This window comes from Durio zibethinus, chromosome 12 (genome assembly GCF_047325235.1).
Source record: "Durio zibethinus cultivar Kanyao isolate XHJ-2024 chromosome 12, ASM4732523v1, whole genome shotgun sequence".
NCBI lineage: Eukaryota > Viridiplantae > Streptophyta > Magnoliopsida > Malvales > Malvaceae > Durio > Durio zibethinus.
This window is the reverse complement of record NC_143173.1, coordinates 14250971-14264330: the sequence shown is the minus strand read 5'-3', so window position 1 is coordinate 14264330 and position 13360 is coordinate 14250971.

Below are 13360 nucleotides of genomic sequence, written 5' to 3'. Positions count from 1 at the left end.
AAGTAAATTGCTCCTCTAAACAGAGGCAACGAACTTGGAAAAGTAAATTGCTCCTCTAAACAGAGGTACCACGACTTTGGAAAGTAAATTGCTCCTCTAAACAGAGGTACCACGACTTTGGAAAAGTAAATTGCTCCTCTAAACAGAGGCAACGAACTTGGAAAAGTAAATTGCTCCTCTAAACAGAGGCACCACGACTTTGAAAAAGTAAATTGCGCCTCTAAACAGAGGTACCACGACTTTGGAAAGTAAATTGCTCCTCTAAACTGAGGTACCACGACTTTGGAAAAGTAAATTGCTCCTCTAAACAGAGGCAACAAACTTGGAAAAGTAAATTGCTCCTCTAAACAGAGGCACCACGACTTTGAAAAAGTAAATTGCTCCTCTAAATAGAGGTACCACGACTTTGGAAAGTAAATTGCTCCTCTAAACAGAGGCAACGAACTTGGAAAAGTAAATACTCCTAGACAATCATGTCCGAAGGAGTTGAAAGTTGTGTTTGAAGGGATTTCAGAAGATTATGCCCAAAGGTCTTATAAATTAACCCTGATACCAAGAGACATCCTATTTCAAGGATTAGGAACTTACCTGACAAGTTTCTTCTCAAACTTACAAAGTCTTTTCATATCTGTCTTTTCCATGTGGGATGTTGGAACACCCCTGCTTCTTGAATTTGTACACTATACTTTCCTGAAAGTAGTGTATGCTATGCAAATGCATATGAATTTCAACGCATGCTATGCAAATGTTGGCCAATTAATTCCTGTTCAATGTATGGTACTCAAGTTTCTCAAGCTCTTTTCTTGGGCATCAAGCCCTTTGATTCCTCAAAGATTCAATGGCACTGTTTTCCTAAGATCGAACCAGCGTAGCTCTTAATTATTTCTTTCATTCAGATTTTTCCTTGTTCAGTTTCTCAATACTTTGGAATAAGCTTCATCAATCGATCGTCACTTGACCATCATTCAATAAATTTCTCAGCACTAACAAATTTCAAAACAAGTTTCATCCACCATCACTGGGTCATTACTCATAGGTGTCTCAGCATTAACCTTTCCAAAATAAATTTTGTCTTCATCATTCAATCACAACTTGCAAGTCATATTGACCAATTCATCCTCGTACTCATCACTTGATTGTATCACTGCCCCATTTCTTCATTTGATCACATCATATATCCTTCTAAATCATCTCCTTTAGGTTTCTACCATTTTTTCATTTTGTCTCCACCATCATCTTAGATTTCTTTTCAAATGAATGCAAGACTTTTTTAAGCACATATTCATTCATTTATTATCATTTTAATTTTTGACAAATACAATGCAACCAAGCATTTTCTCAATTCATTCTAGGGGTGAAACAATAAGAGAAGGCAAGGTGAATTATGGTAAAGATAATCAATGAAGATCTATTTTGGTACAAAGCAAATGGGAAAGGAAGTGAATTGGATACATGTCATTGGGATGGATGGTATGTCCAAATGATGAATATTCAGACAATTCTCAACATTAATCTAGGATTCTTTTTCAAAAACTCATTCCATTTACAGTTGAAGTCATCTTGAGTTTAGCAAACTTTGCCCCAGTCTTTGAGAGATCTTCAGATGTCTTTGATCTTTCATTCATGTGAGCCATTTGACTTGATTTTTTTTTCTACTAAAATCACCCTTTCAGGTTTTCAATTTGAATCTCTTTTTTTCATTTTCTCATTTTTTCCTTCTTTTTTTTCTCATTTTTTCTTTTTTTTTCTTTTTTTTCTTTTTTTTTTCATCATTTTTTTTCATCCATTGTTGATATCTTTCATACGTCCAACTTTAGACCATGATTTCATTGCTTCCTCATGAGCATACCTTCGCTCAACATATGATCATTCAAGTTGAGTATTCACACTTGATCCAAATGGACTTTTCAAGGTTGTAATGTAGGCCAAGGTGAAGGGTCATAAAAAAATAGATATAATAGGCTCAAAACATATATTAAAAAGGTTCAAGACCAAAAGATCATTTGATGCAGCTTGGCATTTTGCCCCACATCATTTCACTGCTTTTTTCTTTCTTCACACAAAGGATTCTCATTACTTTGCCCCAAGTCATGTGTGGCATTTTTTCTTTTTTTTTTTTATTTTTTATTTTTGAGACCTTTTGTGAAATTTTTTTTCAAAAATTGCCCCCCAGTGTAGAGGGTGATCTTTGGTTGGGGTTTCTCCGAAAAAGAAATCATAATAGGCTCAAAGGGGTAGCAATAAATGGTTTTTCGAATGGTAAAAGAAAAATGGCCATTTTTCATCTCAATTATGAATACTTTTCTTGAACATCATCTATTCAATAGAGCTCATAATCCTGTATAAAAGATTACATATCTTCAAGACATATCTCTTTCACCTCTAGTAATGGCTTACCCTCTTTATTTTTACTCAAATCATCTCCTCTGTGAATGAGTTCTCAAAATTAAATCTCAGAATTATTGTTATCTTTGTCTAAATATTCATCATCTGAAATTTAAGAATGGGAGAATGGGAGTATAAAGTTATGAAAGGTAACAGGGCATGGAGTAATGATCAAGTGAAAGAGAAAAATATAATGAAATGCATTGACTTGCCTTTATTAAAATGATAACAAGTGAAGTCATATTGCAAAAAAAATCTAACATTGCTTGAAAAGAAATTCCAAAATGACAGAAGAAACCTTCAACCAGCCTTATCTCCATTGACATCTTGCCCCTCAATTCATTGTGAATCTCCGGATCCTTTCTGTTCTTGACTTTCGCTCAGTACACTAACATTAGGTGCTGTTGCTTTTCCTTGATCAAAACTTACCATTCCATCATTGATCAACCGTTGCACCTTATACTTTAAAGCAGTGCAATTTTCAGTATAATAGCCAGTAATTCCATAATGGTAGTCACAACGGGTTGTAGGATCATACCACTTTGGATAGGGTGGTTTAAGTGGTTTCACATGGCTGGGGGCAATCAAGTGACTATTATAGAGTTCTCGATATAACTCTGTATAAGTCATAGGGATTGGATCAAATACAGATTTTTCTCGAGTAGTCCGTTATTCTCGTGAGCCACTTGTTGGGTGAATAGGACGAATTTGGGTTCTTACAGGAGCTTGAATGTTAAGGCGGTAAGTGGATATATAAGATGGTTGTGGGGCTAGCTGGTAGGGGTAGGATGAGGTATTATTCACAGCAAGATAGTATGGAGAGTAACCTTGGGATGGATAGGGTTGATAACCCCCGAATTGTTGTCTATCAAAGCTCACAGTTTGAGCTTGAGCTTCTTTCTTTTCTGATGTCTTCTTGGTTTCTCCTCCTCTCAACTTGCCATTTTTTATGGCACTTTCAATAATTTCTCCAGAGATTACCTTGTCAGCAAAATTTTTTGTTGCATTCCCTATCATCTTTTCATAATAGGGAGGCTTTAAAGTGCTAACAAACAGCACTGTGGTCTCTTTTTCTGTCAGTGGAGGTTGTACCTGTGAAGCTATATCCTTCCATATCTGGACGTATTCTTTAAAAGACTCATTTGACTTTTTCTCTAGATTTTGTAAAGATAAACGATCAGGAGCCAAATCGATAATGTGTCGATATTGGCTGATGAAGTCATGAGCCATATCGCTCCAGGAGTGAATGTGGGTTCTATCCAACTGAACATACCACCTGGCAGCAGAACCAATAAGACTATCCTGGAAGACATGCATCAAGAGTTTTTCATCATGTGCATGAGCTGTCATCTTCCTGCAATACATGGTGATGTGGGTTTTAGGGCATTTTGTACCGTCATATTTTTCAAATTTCGATATTTTGAATTTATAGGGGATAACCACATCAGGAACTAGGCAGAGCTCAGCAGCATCAACTGACCCATAACAGCTAAATCTTTCCACAGCCCGTAGCCTCTACTCTAGCATGCTAATTTTGGAGCTTTCCTCAACTTTCACCCTTACCTTTTCCTTGTCCTTCTCTTTTACATCATCTAGATCAAGAATTGGTTCTGCTGCCTTTTCAGTGAAGACAGGATTTATATAGCTATTATACTGCCCTAGGTTGAAAGCTGATGGCATTCCAAGACATGTTGGATATGCAAAATATTATGGTGGAACCTCTTGGGCAGACTGGGCTTGAGGTGGGTCAAAACCTGGAGGGTACAATGGGTCAGTCACTTCTTGCTGGCTTGTACTTCTTTCAACTCCTTTTCCTTTATTCATATTATTGAAAGCCTCCAAAATTTTGCTAAGTTCATTTTCAATCTTCTCCTGAGCTTTTTCTAGCTTTTCAAATCTATGAGAACTTTTTTCCTCCATTTGCCTTGCTCTGGATCTTGTGTTGTATGGATGAGCAAGGTTTTCGCTAGATGGAGCTATCCTCGAACCTTGAGTACCATACTTATGATTAGAAATGTTATGCTGTACCTTATGTATGATGCTTTGATACACAAATGAAATGTACATTTTTTGAATGAAATTTAGTATGAAATGAATGCAAATGATTGTGTTGAAACATGATCATGAAAAGAATACAGATGCATACAATCAGACAAACAACATAGTTAGTTCCGTGGATGAAACGTAAGTGATGTTGATGCATAATGTTACATATGATAAAAATAATACACAAAGTTAAGCAATCAAAATGATTAGATAAACACCATTTTTTGTGTCCTAATTTTAGGGTATATCTATCATTGGGTAGAAAGAGCTCTATCTTAGGTATAGACACTCTTAAAGTTCACTACATGCGATTTTAAGGTCAGAGTCTAAAGGTCCTCAAATTGTTCCTTACATCCCTGTCCATCACAGACTAATAAAGCACCCTAATCCTCACCCATTACAGGCTACAAACGAAAAAGGTTCAATTTGAGTGGGAGTATTTCGCTAGCCACTGCGGAGGCATTAGACATCACGAAAGCAATAGGTACTTTACTCCCTCCTAGAGGGACGGAGCTCGGGTGTAGAGCTCATGTTATGCACATGCACATGAATGACATAATTAACAAAGTAAATAAAACATGAATGAATAACAACACATATATACAACAAGGTTCAATTTCATTTGGCTTTTGGATAACACAAATTATTTGCTGGCCTGACTCTCAAAGTCCCCAGCGGAGTCGCCAAGCTGTCATAACGTCTAGATCCGGGGATCTATCGCTAGACATTGACTTTTAGGGAGTCGCCACCAATCTTTTTTATTTAGGTGCGATTGGCCACCTATGGAATCTGTCCTTTCAGGGAACACCTAAGTTTAAGGGCCCCTAAAAGAATAGGTTCAGGTCTACAAACCAGAACAGGATTCGGGAGTTCAGTTACGTGTGAGGAAGGTTATAGCACCCTCACAACGCTCATCAAAAGATGGTACCAGCTTAAATTTGTATTATCCAAAAGCCTTAAAATTTTACCAAGTAATTAGTTATTGGAAATTATTCTCAATTGACTCTAATACTTTTAGCAGAAAATTGAAAAAATTTTCTCACCTCAGGAGTATGCAAGAAAAACTACTGTTTCACTTGCAGAGGCTCCATCGTCGGATTATTTAAAGAAAAAAACAAAATCAAAATTAAGATAGAAAGGAAGGAAAGAATGATTTTTTTTTGTAGGGAAAATTGATACTTTCAACTTTTCCCTAAAAATATTTTTTTGAAAATTTATTTCTAAGGAAAATTGATACTTTCAACTTTTCCCTAAAAATATTTTTTGAAATTTATTTCTGAGGAAAATTGAAACTTTCAACTCTTCCCCAAAAATATTTTTTTGGAAATTTATTTCTAAGGAAAATTGATACTTTCAACTCTTCTCCAAAAATATTTTTTGAAAATTTATTTCTAAGGAAAATTGATACTTTCAACTTTTCCCTAAAAATATTTTTTTTTGGAAATTTATTTTTCTTTTAAGAAAAATTGATACTTTCAACTTTTCTCTAAAACTATTTTTTGAAAATTTATTTCTAAGGAAAATTGATACTTTCAACTCTTCCCCAAAAATATTTTTTGGAAATTTATTTCTAAGGAAAATTGATACTTTCAACTTTTCCCTAAAAATATTTTTTTTTGGAATTTTATTTTTCTTTTAAGGAAAATTGATACTTTCAACTTTTCTCTAAAAATATTTTTTGGAAATTTATTTCTAAGAAAAATTGATACTTTCAACTTTTCCCTAAAAATATTTTTTTTTTGGAATTTTTTATTTTTATTTAAAGAAAATAAAATAATAAAAAATAAATAAAAAGAATATTACATAAACCTAATCTAATAAATAAAAAATAAAATAGACAAATAAACAAAGAAAAAAAAATTCAAAGAAAGAAAAAAAAAAAAAAACCTGGAGCGGCTCGGATCGCGGCTCGGCTCGGCTCGGCTCAAGGAAGAGAAAACGGCTTGGGGGGAGCGGCTTGGCGGCTTGGCTCGGCTCGGCTCGGAGGGGGGCTGGCACGCGCGGGTCAGAAAGCGGGTCGACGCCCGGGTCGGGTCGGTTTCGACAAAACGCGCGGATCCTCTAGGTCACTTAAGGCCAAAACGACGTCGTTTTGGGAAGGTATAAAAGGCAATCCCCTTCATTTTTTCGGCAGAACGCTCCTCCCTCTCTCTCTTCTTCCCTTTTTCTCTCCCTTCTCTCTAAAAACTGAAGAACACCGGTGTCGGATTCTGGAAAATGTCGTCGGAATCTAGAAATTTCGCCGGAAGTTGGCCGGAAGATCGCCGATTTCTGAGATTCTTCGTCGGAAACTGGGTTGGTCGCCGGAAACTTCAAGGTTGGCCGGAATTTTCGTCGAAAAATTCAAACTTTGTCAGAATTTTCGCCGGAAACTGGAAATTTCCCAGAAATTTCCAAAAAAAATTTTCGCCGAAAATTTCTAAAAAAAATTTTCTCACTCCCAGAACACTCCTAAACTTTTCCTAGCTTCCTATACGCCTCCTTTTCTCTCAAATCAGTAGCTTTGCTTACTGTTTTCTGTGTGTTTCATTCTGTTCTAGGAGGTGCTTTATATAGGGATGGATAAGGAGTTTTTGATTAATCCCAATTCCCCTTTGGACGGGAATTTAATCTTTGAATCCAGTCTGGACTCTTCTGATTGAATTTCCACTCCCAGTGGGATTCTTCAACTTTCAATCCTAGCCCTCCAAAATAAAAATCAAAATAAAAAAAAACTAGATAATTAGAAAAGATAAATCAAAAGATATTATAGGATAAAAATAATAATAAAAAAAATATCAGATATATAATTAGATAAGTAAAAATACAAAAATAAATAAAATAAAAAAGATAAAAAAAATATATATATACATATTAGTAATAATACATAAATAATAAAATACACATAAATATTAACAAAAAATAAATAAATAAATATATACATATATTAATACATAATAATAATAATAAATAATACAATACATAAAATACAAAAGAAGAAGAAAAAAAAATACAAACTAAAATTGAATTGGGCTTATCCATTTGGGTCAGGCCCAATTGATCTGGGCCTGAACCCAATTGGATGTCTACAACTGCCTACTACGCATCTTGGCTTCTTATTACTGTTGTTCACAATGTGATTTCTTTCTCCACAAAGCCTGTACAGAATTACCTATGAAGAAGCATTTATGGTATCACTTTTGCCAAAGACTTCTTAGACTTACTTCAGTTTGCATTTTCCAATGTACAATTTGTGGCTATGACACTAGTGGCTTTGCCTACGCTTGTGATGAATGCCAAGAATTACCTTCGGTTTGCATTAGTTTTTTATATCCCCATATGCAAAGGACATCACACCCCCTCCCCTATTATAGAAACTATAAAGGACTGTGAAGTGCTTGTGGAGGTTCTACAAAAGTGGCATACAGATGTAAGGGTTGCAATTTTAATCTGCATGACCAGTGTCTGATATTGCCACTTATAGCTCGGCACAAGTATGATGAACATCGTTTAAAACTCACATATCATGATAATAACTACTCAGAATATGATTATTGTGACATTTGTGAGAAAGAAAGAAACCCCAATCATTGGCTTTATCATTATGCAATTTGTCACAATTCAGCTCATCCCAAATGCGTCCTTGGAAAATACTCATTTATCAAGCTTGGGAGCTTTTACGCAGAAGGAGATCATCCACACCCTCTCACTTGTGTCTAGAAAGTTCATTATTATCCAGAATGCCATAAATGTGGTAAGCTCTGCGGCTCTTGAATATAAAATGATTGGATGTAGCTATATTGTTCATTGGGAGTGTATAAAACCTCGTTCACTTTAAAGATGAGGCAGAACAAATGGTGTTGTTAAAGCAAGGATGAGACCAAAAAATGTTGCTTTTGCTGGTTGTTTCTAATTACTATTTGCAATTATCTGTAATAATTTGTGTCATTGTTTGGTTATTTGGTTTCATAGAAGTTCATATATATTGTAATTGGAATTGACATATGATATTAGGGGTGTTCATAATTCGGTTTTAATCAAATTAATCAACTGAATTAATTTAATTTAATTAATCGGTTGATTATCAAATTAATTTTAATTAGTTATCGAAAATAATTTTAAAAAATATTTTATTTTTGGTTAATTCAGTTCAAAAACTGAATTAATCTAAATTTTAATTGACATATTATAAAACTTATATATATAATTAAAAATATATGAAATTGTCCACTTCATTTTAAGTTATTAGAGTTTTTAACTTAATATTTTGATGTTTGAATATTTTTATTGGATAATTTTATTTAATTTATTTCACAAATAAGAAAACAAAATTTTAAAATATAATTCAACTTAATGTATTTTATTATTCGATTAATCAAAAAATTTAACTGAATCATCTAATTAATTTCAGTTGGTTAATTTTTTAAATTAAAAAATTCAATTCAGTTAATAAAAATAAAATAATAATAATTTGATCAATTCGATTTTAAATAATTTAATTCAAAAATAATCAAACCAATCGAATAAACACCTCCAGACATATTTCAACATTGCAAGAATATTCTATAATTGATTTTCTATGATCACTTAAAGAAATTTCTTGTTTGGTGTGGACCCTTACAAATAATTATCAAAGATGTTATATGATTTCAAAATATTCACTAAATTCATATTCAAGTTATGGAAAATGAATTCGCGTTCAAGTAAATAAACGTTTGATAATTTTTTTTTTATTTTTTAATTTTAAAAGTTTGGTGTCGACCCTTACTTTTTCGGCCTGTTTGTACAGTGTTGATTGTTAGTTTCAGTTATTAGAAATTAAATCCCGATAGCTTATATATATGTGACATTCTTATCTAGTTATATTTGCTGATTACTGTATGAATCCAGATATTGTTGCACCAGCGTAAAGCAGTGCTTTGGTTTTGTATGAACTCAGGGTAGCAAGCTGAGAATCTAGTGCTAAATCAAGTGAACATATTTTGGGAATTGGTAGCATGGTAATTAAAGCAATAGCAGTGACGTAAGTGCTGAAATGGATGTCTGCTTTTCCTTCTTAACTACAAGATGAGTATTTTTTCTTACTTCCTGTTCTGATATCTGTTTTTCAATCTATCAATGGAGATTTTCTCAGGGCTTGTTATTGGTGTGTTGATTTGATCCTTGAGATGTAAAAATGAAAGCTGCCATAAAATTCTTTGGTGCATATTTTTAACTTGCATTATTCAAATGAATGTCTTTCACAGTTTTCAGCACTGGCAGCAATCAATAGTTCATCGAAATCATGAAAATATTACAATTTTCACTAGCTATGCCATGCTCTCTCTTTTTCATAACTGAGCAGGTTTCAGGATACTATCTTTTCATCCAAATCTCCTTTTTCCAAGATCACTTCTCATCTCTATTACTGTGTTCATGCATCCATCTTAGGCAGGAAGTTCAAATTTCAACACCAAACCTCATGATTAGAACATCGTTGTCCTCTCAGATAAAATTTTAGGCAGGAAGGATTAGCCAATAGTGATTGACTTTCGTAAAAGTACTGTTGGCACCGAGCTATCTTGATAAGGGCAAAAATCCTGAAATCATAAGGTGAGAGATTGATTAATAGTAAAAGTCGAAAATTTTTTCATATTTGTTTTCGACACTCAAATCAGTGCTCGAAAGAAAAATGTAAGAAAATTTCAAAGTAGATACATATGGAATTGAATTAATAGTAATTGAAAAGGGTTATTTATATTTATATGGTAAGAGTATCAGGTCGGATGATTCAATTTTCAAACATTTTCATGTGTCATTAATGATCAATTGAAATGACCGAACTGGCTAAAGACTTAAGGCTTCAGCTGAGCTTGACACATCAACTAGGGTCGAGACGACCAAATTGCTCCCAACTCATGCTTTGGAATAAAATATTTAGTTTGCCCTTTTATAGTGTAAAATGCCCGCAACAACAACAATATTAATGTGTTAAACATCTAGATTGACAAAAACTGTGTTTGTCATTGTATAATAATTAACCCAAAACATTATTATAATTAGGAAAGTAAACCAAATCCCTTTTTTTTCTCTTCAAATGTCTCAATCCATTGAGTCAAGATGATTAAGCATTTGCAGGTTGGAACCAGTGCAGAAGAAACCATGGGGTCTAAGCATTTAGATTCAATGGTTCATGGTGGCGGCTCCCTAAACAGTATGGCATATTATTAGGAAACTGTTCTACTTCTAGCCGGACATTCAAAGGCAGCCCTTGTCCTGTTCCACTTTTGACTGCGGGGCTTTTTCTTTTTCTAAAAAGGAAACGATGTTCTTAAATTATAATAAAATATATAATATCATATCAAAATTTTAAAAACTTTTAATATAATATTTAAATTATAAATTTATTAATTAACAAAATATTTAAAAAATTATTTATCTATGTTATATATCATCATTTCGAATTAACAATATTAAGAGTAAATATTATATTAATTAACATGTCTATAATTGAAATATATATTAAATATTTTTAAAATTTAAATATTATATCAAATATTTTATTATAATTCAAAAGTTATTCATGACGTTAATTTTTTTTAATATTTTTTATTTAAATTTAACTCAAATAATTTACTTACCACTCTTAAAAAATTAGATTCCATTAAGATTAAGATTTGATCCATAGTATTTTCAAGTTACAAGTTTTTCTTCTCCAATTCTCCCTATGCCTGTGTTCCTTTTGTATAAAGAAAAAAAAAAGTTTCCAGGGATCTTTGCAATGTGAAAAGAAAACCAAGACTTTCACAAATTTTTGGTATGGTAGTCCTTGGAATATGCAGCTAGATTTGCTACAATTCCATGGAAATCCATTCATGATCTACTACATCTAAGTCACAATATTTGACACTTCATTTATGGGACCATTAGCAACCATTCAACCTGAAGAAATATTGATAGGTTTTTCCATAAACAGTGAAAAAGTCAAGTTGGGCAATGAGAGAATTTCAACCTAAAAAATGGGTTAATATTATAAATGATTATTAAAAAACTATAGTAAAATGTATAATGTGATATTTGAACTAAAAATAATCTCTAATATAATATCTAAATTATAATTTTTTTTATTAATTTAATATTTAGAGGTTATTTTGCACCATATGTCATCATTAGAAATTAACCACAATAAGAATGAGTACTAGATTGATTAACAAATTCATTAATTCAAGTATCACATTAAAAATTTTTAAAATTTAAATATCATATTAAATATTTTATTATAATTCATGGGTTATTTATAATATTAACCCAAATCTTATATAAATGCAAGGACCAGACAGCCATTTTTGTTATCACCAAACCCACCAAAAATATGAAGAATTGCTAAGGTCATTATTAAATCAAACATATATACATTAATTTATTTGTAACATGTAAGCACATTCTTTAAACATATATGGAAGTAAATTATTTTCTGATATTTAATTTATTTATTTGTATTGCTAATTCTAATTGACATTATCATGCGTTGCCAATAAAAATCACCAAAATTACGAGACTTTTATATATATTGTCAATAAATTAATGGCAAAATAGTCAAACAAAAAAAAAAGCCCTAAATTAAAATTTAATAATCATCCATGCTCCTATTATTTTTTTTACAATTAATTAAGCCCTTAAATATTTATTTTTTCAATTGAGTCCTCGTTAAAAAAAAATTGGTTACTTGCTTCCGTCCAATCGTAGACTTAATTAAGCTAAAATAGGTACTTAAAGTTCAATTAAATAAAATAAATATTTAAAAATTCAATTGATTTGAAATAGAAGATTCAAAGTTTAATTAATTTAAATAAAAAGAATGTTTTCCTTTCAAATTTGAAAGAAATAAAAAATGCAAATCCATTCTTTTTTTTTCCTTTTATTTTTCTCTTACCAAACAGAGAAATAAAAGTAAAAAAAATATATTATTTTCTTTCCACTAATTTTTTTTTTCTCTTTTTTAGTTATCAAAAGCAAGTTTGAAATTTAAATTTTAACATTTTTATTTTTTTTTAATCTTCAGATAGCAATTTTTTTAAAATAAGACTACGATTGTTTTAAAAAAAAGCAATATATTACAGTCGAAAGTCTTGGCCGTTCAAATTTATTTATTGAACGTGGAATAGCAAATCTAAAATATTTCTAAGTAATAAATGGTATACTAAGTAAAGATAAAGACAATGACAATTAAGGTCCACAACTCCTCTTGTACTCAACCAAAAAGGCTTTAAAAAGTTAATTCATCATCAATTTGGCTCAATTGGTCTCTTTGTTAGGGAAATTTCTACCAAAATACTTCAAAATTTGCTTCCTAAATTTGTGTTACATCAACTTTTTGAATCAAAATTTCTCTCCTTCATATCTCATCACTCACGGCAATATTAATTTTGGTCTTAACGTGTGGAAGATTATACAAAATAAGTCAAGCTTTGCCCATTTTTATGACCCACAAAACAAAAACTTGAAATAAATGTTATTTGGACCAAATTTATAGTCTATTTTAACTAATTAGGGAGGAATTAGAAGAATTGGTTTCATTTGAGACCTAGACTATTGTCACATTGTTTTGTTTTTTTTTTTTAAACAGTCAGAAATATTTTCAATTTTTATTTGAATTTAATTTTATATTCGAACGATTTTGAGACTATTAACACATTGTGATAATTATTGTATAGTAATTTAATACTCTCTTATTTTTACATAAAATATGAGGTAAATTGGCCATTCAATCTTCGGAACAAAGCATAATGTATCATAAAATTTCTTCTCTATTTTTTTTAATTATGAAGTTTTACTTTACAAATTATAATTAATTACATTTCTAACTTGTTTTTGGGAAAAGTTTATGTGCACTCCTTGTTTTGTTAAAACCAAAGAAACCCCTCGTCATGTAAAACAGTTTGCTCAAAGAAGTCTTTAATAAATAAAAGTC